At 44.3% G+C, this 14714-nt stretch overlaps 1 protein-coding gene across 2 annotated transcripts in view; it reads left to right on the top strand.

Annotated features, from left to right (window-relative positions):
- Positions 1-14714, top strand: part of Ip6k1 (inositol hexakisphosphate kinase 1) — a 28205-nt gene continuing 13491 nt past the window's right edge. The window contains exon 1 of one of the 2 annotated variants that reach the window (XM_042665970.1): positions 1-194. The gene's annotated coding sequence lies outside the window, so the exon portion shown is untranslated. The remainder of the gene's footprint in view (positions 195-14714) is intronic. The other variant, XM_042665971.1, reaches the window with a different exon arrangement.

Below are 14714 nucleotides of genomic sequence, written 5' to 3'. Positions count from 1 at the left end.
GGCTGGCCGCCATCTTGTTGTTGATCTGTACCCAGTGGGCAGCGCCGGGAGCTGGACCGAGCGGCCGCTGCGGGGCCGCTGTTGCGGGGGCTCAGCCACCTGCGCTGCCTGCCAGGGGGCGGGCCGAAACCTGGAGGCCCGGGGGGCCCAGCTCCCGTGGGGAGCCTTGGGCACCCGCTGCCCGGGCCCGGTGGGTGAGTGACAGGAGCCGGGGCCGCTAGACCCGCCCGACGCCCGCGGGGAGGGTGGCGGCGGGCGCGGGGTGCGAGTCGGCGCGCGGGAGGCCGGCCGAGCGCCGCTGGAACATCCCTCGGGCGAGGCTGGCACCGAGGCCGGGAGGGCAGCCTGGGTGGAGGTCGGAGAGCCCCGTGCTCCGAAGGGCCGGCCGCCCCGCGAGGGAGCGGGAAAACAGCTCTGTCCGACCGCAGTCGCCGGGCCCCGCCGACCCCGCAGGTCTGGGAACGTTTTCCGTGTCAGCCTGGTGGGGGTCCTGCTCCGGGGTGTTGGGATCCGGGGCGGGGGTGGGGGGGTGGGAGATGACGCTTCTCTCTTTCTTAGATATCATCAGTCCAGAGTTCATTTTCAGGCCGCTAGAGACTTAAGATTAGATCCAACAGGCCCCAAAAAACAACAGAAAGAAAAAGCTTCGAGAACCAGACGGGCTGGTGTCACGGCCCTGTGATTCTTGCTGGTTGAAGAACCTCTTGGTACCTTCTTCCCGAGGCCTCCCCTTCTGTGGAGCCGTTTGCTGCTTCTTGAAGAGTCTGGATAAATATCCACAATACTAGAATATATATTTATGCATACATATATACACACGTATACACATGTGTGTATATATACATGTATACACATATATGTATGTGTGTATATATACGTATATATGTGTGTGCATATATATATGTGTGTGTGTATATATACGTATATGTGTGTGCATATATATTATATATATAATATATATATAATATATATATAATATATATATAATATATATATAATATATATTGGTGCGGGTCCTGAAGCTTGAACTCTGGGCCTAGGCTCTGGCCCTGAGTTTTTGTACTCAAGGCTAGGGCCTCAACCACTTGAGCCACAGTTCCACTTCTGGCTTTTTTATTTTTTTATTTTTTTGGGGGGTAATTCATTGGAAATGAGAGTCTCGTGAGCTTTTACTGCCGGGGCTGGTCTTTTGAACCTCGATCTTCAGATCTCAACCTCTTCATGAGTAGGTAGGATTACAGGTGTGAGCCACCGCCAGGCCATAATACTGAAATTTTACTTGGGTGCCCGACCATCACTTTTTGGTGTTTGCTGTGTCTTTGTGTGTGCGGGGCCGCATGCGCGAGAGTGGGTGTGTGTGCCAGTCCTGAGGCTTGAACTGACTGGGCCTTGGTGCTGTCCTGAGCTCTTTTGCTCAGGGTTAGCACTCTTCCACTTCAGCCGGCTCCACTTCCAGCTTTTTGGTGGTTAATTGAAGATAAGTGTCAGGGACTTTCCTGCTGGCATTTGAATCACTTTCCTTTTTCTTAGAGCTCAGCCTCCTAAGTAGGTAGGATTACAAGCACAAACCCGCACAACATATTCTTTAAGAGAATAACTGTGATGGTAACTGGACTAATTTGATCTCTTCTAATACACTAGGAGTGTATTTGATAGTATAGTACTCTAGGAGTATATTAGAATTGGGGGGGAGGAATACTTGTTTTTGCTCTGGATAATCTTGAACTGACAAATTAATTTGGGGGGGGGACGGGGTGTACCAGTCCTAGGGCTTGAACTCAGAGCCTGAGGGCTGTCCCTGAGAGGTTTTTTTTTTTCCCCCTCTCAAGGCTAGTGTTCTACCACTTGAGCCACAGCTCCATTTCTTATTTTCTTGGTGGTTAATTGGAGATAGGAATTTCACAGACTATATTGCATCGGTTGGCTTTGAGCTTCAGTTGTCAGATCTCAGCCTCCTGAGTAGTTAGGATTACAGGCATGAACCACTGGCATCTAGCTGACAAATTCAGTTTTAACAATACTAAGTGTATTAATAGGCTCTGTAAAAACAGAGTTAGGTCTCTTTCCTTCAAGAGGCGGAAGATAGAGATCCCAGGCACATTATGCAGCTAGAAAGGCTTCTTTTCAGTTCCAAAACACATTTCTGTTTTTGGGGGTTTTTTTTTTGGTTGGTTTTGGGCTTGAACTCGGCCTGGTCACTATCCCTCAGCTCTTCAGTTCAAGGCCAGCGCTCTACCACTTGAGCCACAGCGCCACTTCCAGTCTTCTCATGGGTAATTGAAGATGAGTCTCCCGGACTTTCCTTGCCCAGGCTGGTTTTGAACCTCGATCCTCAGGTCTCAGCCTCCTGAGTAGCTAGGATTACAGGCATGAGCCACCCGGCACCTGGCAAAAACACATTTCCCTGGGCGTCTCCACATAGGCATATTGTGTATCGTTATACAAAACCTGCATGAAATGACTAAGAGATGAAGCAACAAATACTCTGTTCGTTTCAGTTAGGGTCATGTCACCTCTGAATGTTTAATTTGAAAAGAAACCAGCTTGTTTTGAAGATTCTTTTGAAAAGCAGATGCTGAAACCAGAAGAGGCAGGTAGCTTGTTACTGTTTGCCTGATTTTATGCTTGAGAAGAAAGAGAAATTGAATGATCTTTATTTTATTGCCCTCCACCAAGGTGTTTTTTAATCTTTAAAAAATTATTATTTTGCAGTATTAGCTCTCTTCCCCCCCCGCCCCCCATTGGGGGGTGGGAGATGGAAACAGTCCTGGGACTTGAACTCAGGGCCTGGACATTGCCCCTGATCTTCTTTGCTCAAAGTTAACATGCACTTGAGCCACAGCTTCACATCAGGCTTTTTGGTAGTTAATTGTGGATAAGAGTAGCTTTTTGGATAGTTAATTATAGGTAAGATTCTCATAGACTTTCCTGCCCCAGCTGGCTTTGAACTGCAATTCTTAGATCTCAGCATCAGTGCCTAGCTTAGTACTGACTTAAAAAAAAAAAAAACCTTTAAGTGAAGGGTTTTAATTTTTCCCCCCCCTTTTTTTTGTGCCAGTCCTGGAGTTAAAACTCAGGGCTTGGGCACTGTTCCTGAGCTTCTTTTGCTCAAGGCTAGCCCTCTACCACTATATGGTTCTAAAGAATGGAACTGAGGGCTTCATGCATGCTAGGCAAGCACTCTACCACATTCCTAGCCCTTCTTTAGGGAAGTTTGACCTAGGTAACATCATTTCCCTTTGGGTAGTCCTTAGGGGGAGATATTAAATGTTAGGAGCTTCTCAAAATTGTCCCAAACCAACCTTTCCTGCCTTTTTGTTCTTTTAAGAAGTTAATGTAGCTATTTTTGTTAAAATAGCAGTTATTCTAAGTTAGAGCCCTATTTTGGATATTGGATTCCTTTAAAATACAAAAAGAGAAGAAAAAGTAGTCTGTCCTTAGTTCTTACCAATTGCTTTGGCATACAGTTTTAGGAAATTTAAGGGCCTTTTAACATCCATACTTGCTGTAGCCCTATATTAGAACTACTGTCCTAAGGAAATCAAAATACCCAGGAACTTTATTGTCTTTGTTGAATGCTTTCACTACCTCATGAATGTTTATGAGTAGTTGATGATGCTTAAACAGGTGCCCAAAGGCATTGGATAACAATACTTATGCACTGAGCATTTTTAAGTGCAAATGAATGAAACTTGTTATAATAGTAGCCACTTTATCTTTGCAGAATTTACCTGTGTACTTCAGCACTTTTGATTTTTCAAGGCAAGATCTCACTGTCAATTTGATTAAAGGAAATGCAGTAGTGTGTTAGAATTGGAAACAACCTGTTGTCATGTGTTGGAGGCCGCTCTGGAGCTTGCTTTGTTATCCCTGGCAGACCTCAACTTAGAATCCTCCTACCTCTACCTCTGGAGTGCTAGAATTATAGGTGTTAATCACCCTGTATAGCTTAGTACTTGTGACTATTATGGACAACAAGTAGGAACTTAACAGACATAGGATCCTATCTGAAGTCAGGAGCTTCTGTGGGGTTGTGGAATGAGAACTGGTGTCCATTATAATGTGACATTCAAGGAGCTGTGGCCCAGCCAGCTCAAACCCTCTTCCCTAGGCTTTTTATTCCACTTCTCAATAACCATTCCAGGGCTGGGAAGGTGGCTCAGTGGTAGAGCACTTGCCTTGCATGCTCGAGGCCCTGGGTTCGATTCCTCAGCACCACATAAGCAAAAAGAAAAAAGCCGGAAGTGGCGCTGTGGCTCAAGTGGTAGAGCACTAGCCTTGAGCTGAAGAGCTGAGGGACAGCGCCCAGGCCCAGAGTTCAGGCCCCACGACCGGACCCAAAAAAAAAAAAAAAATAACCATTCCATTCTTAATCTCTACTCATGACCTTTGCCCCTGTTTGGGATGCCCCGTGCCTTTACTTACCTTTATATCCAGAGTCCATATTAGGTACTGCCTATCTTCATTGTAAGACACACTTAGAACGTTTCAGTCTGGGAATATTCTGTTCCCTCCTTAAACTAATAACACACAGCATTATGGCTCTTGGGCAACAAAATAATAGTATTTGCTCTATTTTTTTTTTGTCGGTCGTGGGGCTTGAACTCTGGGCCTGGGCGCTGTCCCTCAGCTCTTCAGCTCAAGGTGAGCGCTCTACCACTTTAGCTACAGCTCCACTTCCGGTTTTCTGGTGGTTTATTGGAGATAGGAGTCTCACCGTCTCTCCTGGTCTCTCCTGCCCAGGCTGGCTTTGAACCGAGATCCTCAGATCTCAGCCTCCTGAGTAGGTAGGATTACAGGCGTGAGCCACCAGCGGCTCTATTTTTTTCTTTCTTTTTTTTAACCAGTGTATTGCTACATAATCCAGGCTGGCCTCTTTCAGCCTCCCAAGTGCTGAGATTACAGACAAGTGCCTCCATAGTGGCTTCTTTTCCTTTTGAAATACCAGTACAGGGGATTTCATTGTGATATAGTCACATACATGTATACAGTGTTCATAGTTTTGTGTAAGAATAATTTTTTCTGGCCAGATATAGTGGTGTACTTCTATATCCCAGCTACGTAGGAAGTGGAGTTTGGAATGATCTCAATTTGAGGCCCTATTTCAACAAAAAGCCAGTCATGGTGGGGCACCTCTGTGATCTTAGCCATGTGGGAGACCTATGTAGGAAGGATTAGAGTCAGTAGGTCAGTGTTACCCTACCTGAAAACTAAGTAAAAAATGGCTTAGGGGCATGGCTCAAGTACTAGAGTGCCTGCTTTGTGAGCTTGAGGCTCTTGAGTTCAAATACTGCTTAAAAAAGAATAACTTTTTGGTTTTTTTCTGATAGGACCTAATTTCTTTCTGTACCTTTTTTTTTTTTTTTCTTTCTTGAACTCAGCCTGGGCGATGTCTCTGAGCCTCTTTGTGTTCAAGGTTACCATTCTACCACTTGAGCCAGAATGCCACTTCTGACTTTTTCTGAGTAGTGTATTGGAGAGAAGAGTCTCATGGCCCAGGCTGGCTTTGAACCTCGATCCTCAGATCTCAGCCTCCTGAGTAGCTGAGATTGATTGCAAGGTGTGAGCCACTGGCGTCTAGCTCTCTTTCTGTGTCTTTTATATTCAAGATGTAAGGTAACAGTCCCCTGTCAAATATGAGATGTGTGAGTTGGACACATCTGTAATCAAACAGGGAAATGGCTGAAGTGGACAAGTAGAAATGAAGATTTGCTGATTCCTACTTCTTACTGTGCCTGAAGTGCTTGCATAGGTTGTCTCTAGTGCCTTGTGGAGGGAGACCCATCCTCAGCGCTGCAGAACTCGCCCCAAGGGCAGAAATAAGGCCTAAAAAACAAAACAAAATTTGGGCCGTGTGGCCCACTTTCCTCCTTGCTAAAATGACTCTGACAGCAAATTAAATGATCTTGGCATGGTGTAGTAATACTTTTTCTTTAAAATTTTATTGTCAGGGTGACACATAGAGGGGTTACAGTTACATACGTAAGGTAGTGAGTACATTTCTTTTTGAATTTGTTACCCCCCTCCTTCGATATTCTAAGGAAGGTTCTCTTTTTGATTGAGTTTTGGGCTTGTGTCGATACAGATAATTTACTGTTTCCCTCCTATTTTCTGCTGCCCTGACACAGTTAAGGAGCAGTGATAGGTAGAGCTGGGGAAAGACTACCTAGTAATCTGTCTCTGGTTTGGTGCTAGAAAATAAACAGGTATTTTGTGTGCTAATGCCACTGAGTCTGCCTTTTCACTGATTATTTTTTAATACTTTTTTTTAATAGTACTGGGATTTGAACTCGGCATCATACTTACTAAGCAGATGCTCTATTCTTGAGCCACTCCCCAGTTCTCTGAGTCTTGTTGCCTTATTTTCTATATAGGGTCTCGCTTTTTTTTTGGTCTGAGTTGAGGACTTAAACTCGATACCTGACGCTTTCACTTATTGGCTAGTTCTCTACCAACTGGGCCATGCTTTCAACCTCTAGGATCTTTTTGCCTAAGGGTCATAAACATATGACCTTGCTTATGCCTCCCTTGTTTATGCTTCCCATGTAGCTAGGATAACAGGTACATGACCGACTTTTTAAAAAAATTGGTTGAGGGCCAGGTGCTGGTGGCTCATGCCTATAATCCTAGCTACTCAGGAGACAGATCTGAGGATCGAGGTTCAAAGCCAGCCTGGGCAGGAAAATCAGTGAGACTCTTATCTCTAATAACCACTAGAAAACCGAAAGTGACACACTGGCTCAAGTGATAGAATGCTAGCCTTGAGCTGAAGAGCTGAGGGGCAGTGCCCAGGCCCAGAGTTCAAGCCCCACAACCGACCAAAAAAAAAAAAAATTGATTGAGATAGGGATCTCACAAATTTATTTTTGCCTAGGTTGGCATCATCTTTTGTCTCCTGAGTAGTGAGGATTATAAGCATGAACCATCAAGCCTGCTTTTTTGTACTTGCTATTTTTTGGGGTGTCAGTACTGGGGCTTGAACTCAGGGTCTCACATTCTCATTTGGCTTTTGGCTTACTTGTTTGTGGCATACTGTACCACTTAAGCCATCCCTCTCAAGTCTAGCATTTTGCTGGCTAATGGAGGTGGAAGTTTTGCAGATTTTTCTGCTCTGCTGGACTTAATCTTTGATCCTTTAGGTCTCAGCCTTTGGAATAGCCATATCAGGCATGAACCAGTGCTACCCAGCTTTTTGCACTGATTTTTAAATGCAGATTTTCATTTCTTCTACAACAGGATTGGGTTCTGGGTGGGAAAATTTAAGATATCTTGGTTCTTTTTTTCTTTGCTGGTCCTGGGGCTTGAACTCAGGGTGTTGAGCTTTGGTGCTCAAAGCTGGTACTCTACTACTGGACCCACAGCTCTACTTCATGAACTTTCCTGCCTAGGCTGGCTTTGAACTGTGATCCTCAGATCTCAGCCTCCTGAGTAGCTAGGATGACAGGCGTGAGCACTGTGCCTGGCTGGTTTTGGTTCTTTTATAAAAAATGATAAAAAAAAAAGACTTTGTTGTTATGGTTTGAAGTTGCTTTATGTAGGAGGCATTATAAATGAATTTTGTTGGTAATATATGTTCACATCTTTGCTGGATCCCAATAGGGACTGTGTTTTGTTGAGCCCTTAGAAAAATCTGCTCTGATCTCATCCCTAAAATTTTTATTTGGATTTAGCTTATCAGTGTTAACTGATAAATAAATAAAATATGGTATGGACATAGAACGGTGTATTATTCTGCAATAAAAAAGTTTTGACATGTTACAATATGGATGAACTTCAGAAACATGAAATTTCATCTATTCTTTAATAGTTTAACTCCTTAAGAAATGTGGGAAAGTATTTTTAGGGGGATGAGAGTCAGTTACTAGCTTTTAAATTGACTGCACTTTCACTTGCTTGCTTGTGACTGATGCTCAACTACTTGAGCCACACCTGCAGTACAATATTTTGTTGGTTATTTTGGAGACGGTATTTTGCAGACTTTCTGTCTTGTCTTGCCTCAAACTACTATCCTGTAGGTCTCAGCCTCAATAGCTAGGATTCCAGGTCTGAGCCCCCAGTGTTTGGTATGAGAAGCTTTAAATGAGAATTCTGATAACCAAGGTTTTGGCTACATAGAACACTAGCCCATGTTAGAATTTTCTTTTAAAATTAAAAGAAAATTTCTTTTCAGATAACTCTTTGGGGGACATAAAACATGTATAAAGTGGGCAAAATTTGGTAACTTTTCTTTGGGGGGCAGTACAGTACTGGGATTTATACTTGCTAGACAGGTACTCCATCACTTCAGCCATTCTTTGAAATAAGGTCTTACTTCATGGTGGGACTCATAGGCATACACCTCCATACTTAGCTACTTTTTATTTTTTGTCAGTCCAGGGTTTGATCTCAATACTGTGTGCTCTCATTCAGCTTTCTTGCTCACTGCTGATAGTCTACCATGTGAGGCCTCTAGGTAAATGGAGGTGGGAGACCACAGTCTCAGACTTTTTTTCTTTATTTTTTTTCTCAACTGGCTTCAAATTGCCATCTTCTAGATATCTGATTGTTTGAGTGGCTAGGATTACATGTATGAGCCACTGGTGCCTAGCCAGCCAGGTTTTTTATTGGTTATTTTGGAGATGGAATTTCCTCATGGACTTTTTTTGGTCTAGGCTAGCTTTGCACCACAATTCTCTTAAATCCCAACCTCCTTAGTTGTTGGATTATAATCAGTAGGTACCTGGTTTAGGGGTTTTAATTTTAGTTGTGGGTTTTGTTGTTGTTGGTGGTGGTGGTGGTCATGGGGCCTGAACTTGGGGCCTGAACTCTGGGCCTGGGTGCTGTCCCTTAGCTCTTCAGCTCAAGACTAGCACTGTACCACTTGAGTCACAGCACCACTTCCAGCCTTTTCTATTTATGTGGTGCTGAGGAATTGAGCCCAGGGCCTCATGCTTGTAAGGCAAGCACTCTACTGCTGAGCCACCTTCCCAGCACCACAACTTTCTGTTTTCACTTAATTTATAGTTTTAGCTTTTACATTTCCATCTCTGATTCATCTTGAATTAGTCTTTGGGTTTTTTGTTTGTTTGTTTGTTTTGCCAGTCCTGGGGCTTGAACTCAGGGCCTGGGCACTGTTCTTGAGCTTTTTTTTTTTTTTGCTCAAGGCTTAACATTCTACCACTTAAGCCACAGCGCCACTTCCGACTTTTTCTGTCTATGTGGTACTAAGGAATCAAACTGAGGGCTTCATGCATGCTAAACAAGCCACATTCCAGTCCCTGAATTAATCTATGTTGATGTATGAAATTGCAATTGAGATTTATCTTCTCCACAAGGATTTTATCTACTTGTTCCAATACCAGCAACATTGATTTGTTGTTTTTGTATTTAGTATTGACTCCCAAATGTAGCCATTTAAAAAGCAAACCTTTGCTTCTGAGGGTTAAGAATTCAAGAATGGAGCTGGGCCCCAGTGGCTCATGCCTGTAATCCTAGCTACTTAGGAGGCTGAGATTTGAGAATCATGGTTCAAAGCCAGCCCAGGCAGGAAAGTCATGAGACTCTTAGTTCCAATTAACCACCAGAAAACCCGGAAGTGGCACTATGGCTCAAGTGGTAGAACACTTGCCTTGAGCTGAAGAGCTGAGGGACAGTGCCCATGCCCAGATTTCAAGCCCCATGACTAACCCCCACCCTCATCCCCCCAAAAAAGAATGGCTTAGCAGAGTGGTCTGGCTCAAGAAATCTGCAGTCAAGATGCCTTCTCAGGCTATAAACATCTAAGGTTTGCCTGCAGCCACAGGGTCTTTTTCAAGATTTACTTGGCTGTTGGCTGGAGGGCTCAGTTCTTTTGTACCTGCACTGGAGCTTCTTTGGACGTCCTATGACATGAGTTTCACCTCTTGGGCAAATGATCTAAAACAGAATACAGAAGAAACTATGGTGCCTTCTTAACCAAATTACATAGTCATCTCACTTTTTCTTCCTCCCTCCCTTATTTCCTCTTCATTATCCCTCTCTCCTTCCTTTCCCTCTCTTTCCCAGAGCTTTGGACTTGGTAGACAAGCACTTTACACCTGGGGCTCAGTGATCCTCTTACTTGCCTCAGCCTTCAGGGTAGCTGGGAGTGCAGGCATGTTCTACCATGCTTGCTGTCATGTTTTTCACTTTAGCCTATCCTGTAGGGAAGAGGGCACTACATAGGAAGTAAAAAATGTCAAAAATTTGAAACAGTTTAAAGGTACTAGGTTGGGTGCTAGTAGTTCATGCCTATAATCCTAGCCACTGAAGAGGCTAAGGTCTGAGGATCATAGTTTGAAGCCAGCAAGGGCAGAAAAATCCATGAGACTCCTATTTCCACTTAACCAGCAAAAAGACACAAGTGGAGGTGGCTCAAGTGGTGAATGAAAAGGCCATGGGGGAACCTGAGGTCCTGAGTTCAAGACCACTACCTGTGTGTGCATGTGTGTGCTTGTGCGCACGTGCACACACACAGGCACATGCACAAAACAATTGACTGTGTAAGTGTAGGCTTATTTCTGGAATAACTATTCTCTTCCACTAGTCTGTTTATCTCATTTCCCAGTAACCCACTACTGTAGCTTTATAGCAAATCATGGAGTCAGTAGTATAAATCATCCAGTTGTATCCTGCACCTCCCCACACCCCAAGTCCTAGGGGCTTGGACTCTGAGCTTGGGCCCTATCCCTGAGCTTCTTTTGATCAAGGCAAGTGCTCTACCACTTGAGCCACAGTACCACTTCTGACTTTTTTGAGTACTTTTTTTTTTTTGAGTACTTTATTGGAGATAAACATCTCACGAAATATCCTGTCTGGGCTGGCTTCAAACCACAATCCTTAGATCTCAGCCTTCTGAGTAGCTAGGATTATAGGCATGAGCCACTAGTGCCTTGCTCAGTTTTATCCTTTTTATCAGCATTGATTTGAATATTCCAGATTCTTTTGCTTGCCTAGCATATGCAAGGCCCAGGATTCAAGTCCCTGTACTTCCAGGAAAGGAGGGGAGGGAAGGAGAAGGAAGGGAAAGGGGATTGGGGAGCAGGGTTAGGCATGTAGATTAGAAGTAGAACATATGCTTAGCATGCTCAAGGTGCTCGCTCTCGCTGGCTCTTTCTCGCTCACTCGTGCTCTCTCTCTCCCTCCCTCCCCCTCTCATCCCCCCTCCTCTCCTCTCCTCCCCCCTCCTCTCCTCCCTCCCCCCTCCTCTCTCCTCCCCTTCCCTCCCCTCCCCTCCCTTCTCCTCTCCTCCCCCTCCTCTCCTCTCCTCCCCTCTCTTCTCCTCTCCTCCCCTCTCTTCTCTTCTCCTCTCCTCCTCTCCCCTCTCCTCCCCTCCCCTCCCCTCCCCTCCCCTCTCCTCTCCTCTCCTCTCCTCTCCTCTCCTCTCCTGTCCTCCCCCCTCCTCTACTCTCCTCCCTCCTCCTCTCCTCTCCTCTCCTCTCCTCTCCAGTTCATTGTATGCTTTATATACATTTTAAAGTTAATTTACTAGTTTCTGGAAAGAAGTCTGGTGGCATTGAGATTCCACTGAATCTATTAAGTTTTTGGAGGGAATTGACACTTTAGCAATATTGAGTCCTCCCATCTACCACACAGCTCCATGTGATTTTTTTTTTTCGTCAGTCGTGGGGCTTGAACTCTGGACTTGGACACTGTCCCTGTGCTCTTCAGCTCAAGGTGAGCTCTCTACCACTTGAGCTACAGCGCCACTTCAGGTTTTCTACAGACTTTCCTGCCCGGGCTGGCTTTGAACCATGATCATCAGATCTCAGCCTCCTGAATAGCTAGGATTATAGGTATGAGCCACTGGCACCTGGCTGTGATTTTTTTTTTTAACTTACTGTTTATTTCTTTTTGAGACAAGGTTTTTTTTTTTTTTTTTTGGGTCCGGTCGTGGGGCCTGGACTCTGGGCCTGGGCGCTGTCCCTCAACTCTTCAGCTCAAGGCTCTACCACTTGAGCCACAGCGCCACTTCCGGCTTTTTTCTTATGTGGTGCTGAGGAATCGAACCCAGGGCCTCAGGCATGTAAGACAAGCGCTCTACCACTGAGCCACCTTCCCAGCCTTGAGACAGGGTCTTATATGACACTTAGGATAATCTCAACGCTAGGCTTGACCTGTAATCTTCCTGTTCCCACCTTCCAAAGTTCAGGAATTGATAACCAGTATCAGGCAAGAGTTTCTTTTTGGGAAGATTTTTTTTTTTTTTTGGTCGTGGGGCTTGAACTTATTACTTGGGTGCTGTTCCTGAGCTCTTTGCTCAGGGCTAGTGCTGTACCACTTTGAGTCTCACAGATTTCCCTGCCTAGGCTGTCCTCAGATCTCAGCCTCCTGAGTAGCTAAGATTATAGGCATGAGTCACTGGCACCTGGCACTTGGGAAGATTTCTGATAACCCATTCTCTTTTTAGTAGGTATGGGGCTGGGGATTTTTCTTATTCTAAATTAGTAACCATTAATATGTGTGTATGTATTAGTATATTTGTATATATTAGGTATATGGATGGGGTTTCATTGTGACATTTCCACACATTTACATTATAGTCCAATCAATCTCACCCCTTCTATTGCTCTCCTTTCCTTGGGGAAATTAAAATGAGGCCCCAAGATAATCTAAAAAGATCAGTTTTATGATTAACTAAAACTTTCCTGGGTGTAAAGATTTTATTTTCATATTTTACCTTTTTAATAGTAGAATGTATATGAAAAACACTAGTATAATGCAGTAAATTGTTTTGAACAATTTTTATTAGCATATATTAGTTGTATAAAGGGTTCATCATGGGCTGGGAAGGTGGCTCAGTGGTAGAGCGCTTGCCTTGCATGCATGAGGCCCTGGGTTGGATTCCTCAGCACCACATAAGCAGAAAAAAAAAAAAAAGCCAGAAATGGCACTGTGGCTCAAGTGGTAGAGCACTAGCCTTGAGCTGAAGAGCTGAAGACCCCCCCCCCCAAAAAATAAAAGGATTCATCATGACATTTTCGTATGTGCATGTTGTATCTCCCTTGCTCTCCTCCCCCCTGGTAAAAGAATTTCATATTTCACTGTTCTGTTTTCATATTTGCAAACTTTGACCATATTCATCCTCGTTCACCCTTTCTTTTTCTTTTTCTTTTTTCTTGCTGGTCGTGGGGCCTGAACTCTGGGCCTGGGCACTGTCCCTCAGCTCTTCAGCTCAAGGCTAGCACTCTACCACTTGAGCCACAGCACCTCTTCCAGCTTTTTCTGCTTATTTGGTGCTGAGGAATCAAACCCAGGGCCTCATGCATGCAAGGCATGCGCTTTACCACTGAGCCACCTTCCCAGCCCCCTTGTTCACCCTTTCTGCTTGAAAGTAAAACTGGCCCTGTGGGAGGGTTATTGTGCCCCCTTCCCCATTGATACCCTTCCCACAGAGCCAGTTTTACTTGTCTGTCATTTTTTTTTTTTTTTACTACGTATTAATTGTACCAAGGGGTTTTCACTATCGTGTTTTACATACATACATTTAATCTGTGTTTTACTAGTAGGACATACATGAAAATCACTACTGTATAAGGTAGCAATCCACTGATAAACCTAGTAAATAGATAATTGAAATTAGTATGAGTTATTAGTATGAATTATTGTTCTGCTCAGAAATAGAACAAGCGGATTTTATGCAAAAGCTGTATGACGGGAAACACCCCTGGTGAGGAGGTGTGTGCAACCGTCTCCCAAGTCATTTGAGGGTTTGTTTTCTTTAGTCTTGTCAGCTTGCTCCTACCAAGCTCAGCTACATTTTTAGTTTAGCTACAGTATGACCAAGCCTGGTATTGTCCCTTCTGTCTTCCAGTTGTATAGAAACTTTCTCTTTAGCTTTTGTCCTCAGTAGGATTGGTGGCAGTTTAGATGTTCTCATTTATTTCAGAAGCATTTCTTGCATCCATCTAACACTGTGCTTCCCAGATTTGACCCTATGTAGCACTTGTAAGTGGGTTAGGCAAGATTTGACTGATTCTGTGATGCTTTACCTTGCTAGTTAAAGTCACAGCCCTGTAGTAGTCCTGTGGGTCTTGCTTAGCATAATTGTGAGCAGAGAATGATATATTGACCTTTAAAAGAGGTAATAATACTATATTTATGACCCTGTTTTAATGAAATCTTGAGGGCAGTTAGCAAATTTCCTGTGAAATGTGAAGACATACTTCACTTTATAAAAAATATTGCAGAAACAGCAAAAACAAAAGAGCTATACAAACAAAAACATAAGAAGGAAAAATAATTGCATTTAAAAATCACAGTGATTGGGGCTGGGAAGGTGGCTCAGTGGTAGAGCGCTTGCCTTGCATGCTCGAGGACCTGGGTTCGATTCCTCAGCACCAGATAAGCAAAAAGAAAAAAGCCGGAAGTGATGCTGTGGCTCAAGTGGTAGAGCGCTAGCCTTGAGCTGAAGAGCTGAGGGACAGCACCCAGGCCCAGAGTTCAGGCCCCACGACCGGACCTCAAAAAAAAAAATCCCAGTGATTGGGGCTGGGGGTTTAGCCCAGTGGAAGGGCGCCCACCCGGCGCATGCAAGGCCCTGGGTTCGGTCCTCAGCCCTGGAAAAAAAAAAAAAATCCCAGTGATTAACCTGTGGCCATAAATGTTGGCCATAGAATTTGGAGTTCTAACTAAGCCTAAGTAAGTACATACCTGCTGCTCTTCCATTTGTTTGTGCCTGACTAAAGAATATGTTGGCCAGATATATTCTTGGAATT

The sequence above is a fragment of the Dipodomys spectabilis genome, unplaced genomic scaffold (genome assembly GCF_019054845.1).
Source record: "Dipodomys spectabilis isolate Male_0828 unplaced genomic scaffold, ASM1905484v1 ptg000360l, whole genome shotgun sequence".
Classification (NCBI taxonomy): Eukaryota; Metazoa; Chordata; class Mammalia; order Rodentia; family Heteromyidae; genus Dipodomys; species Dipodomys spectabilis.
The sequence above is the reverse complement of the archived record's forward strand: the minus strand, read 5'-3'. Positions and strand labels throughout refer to the sequence as shown.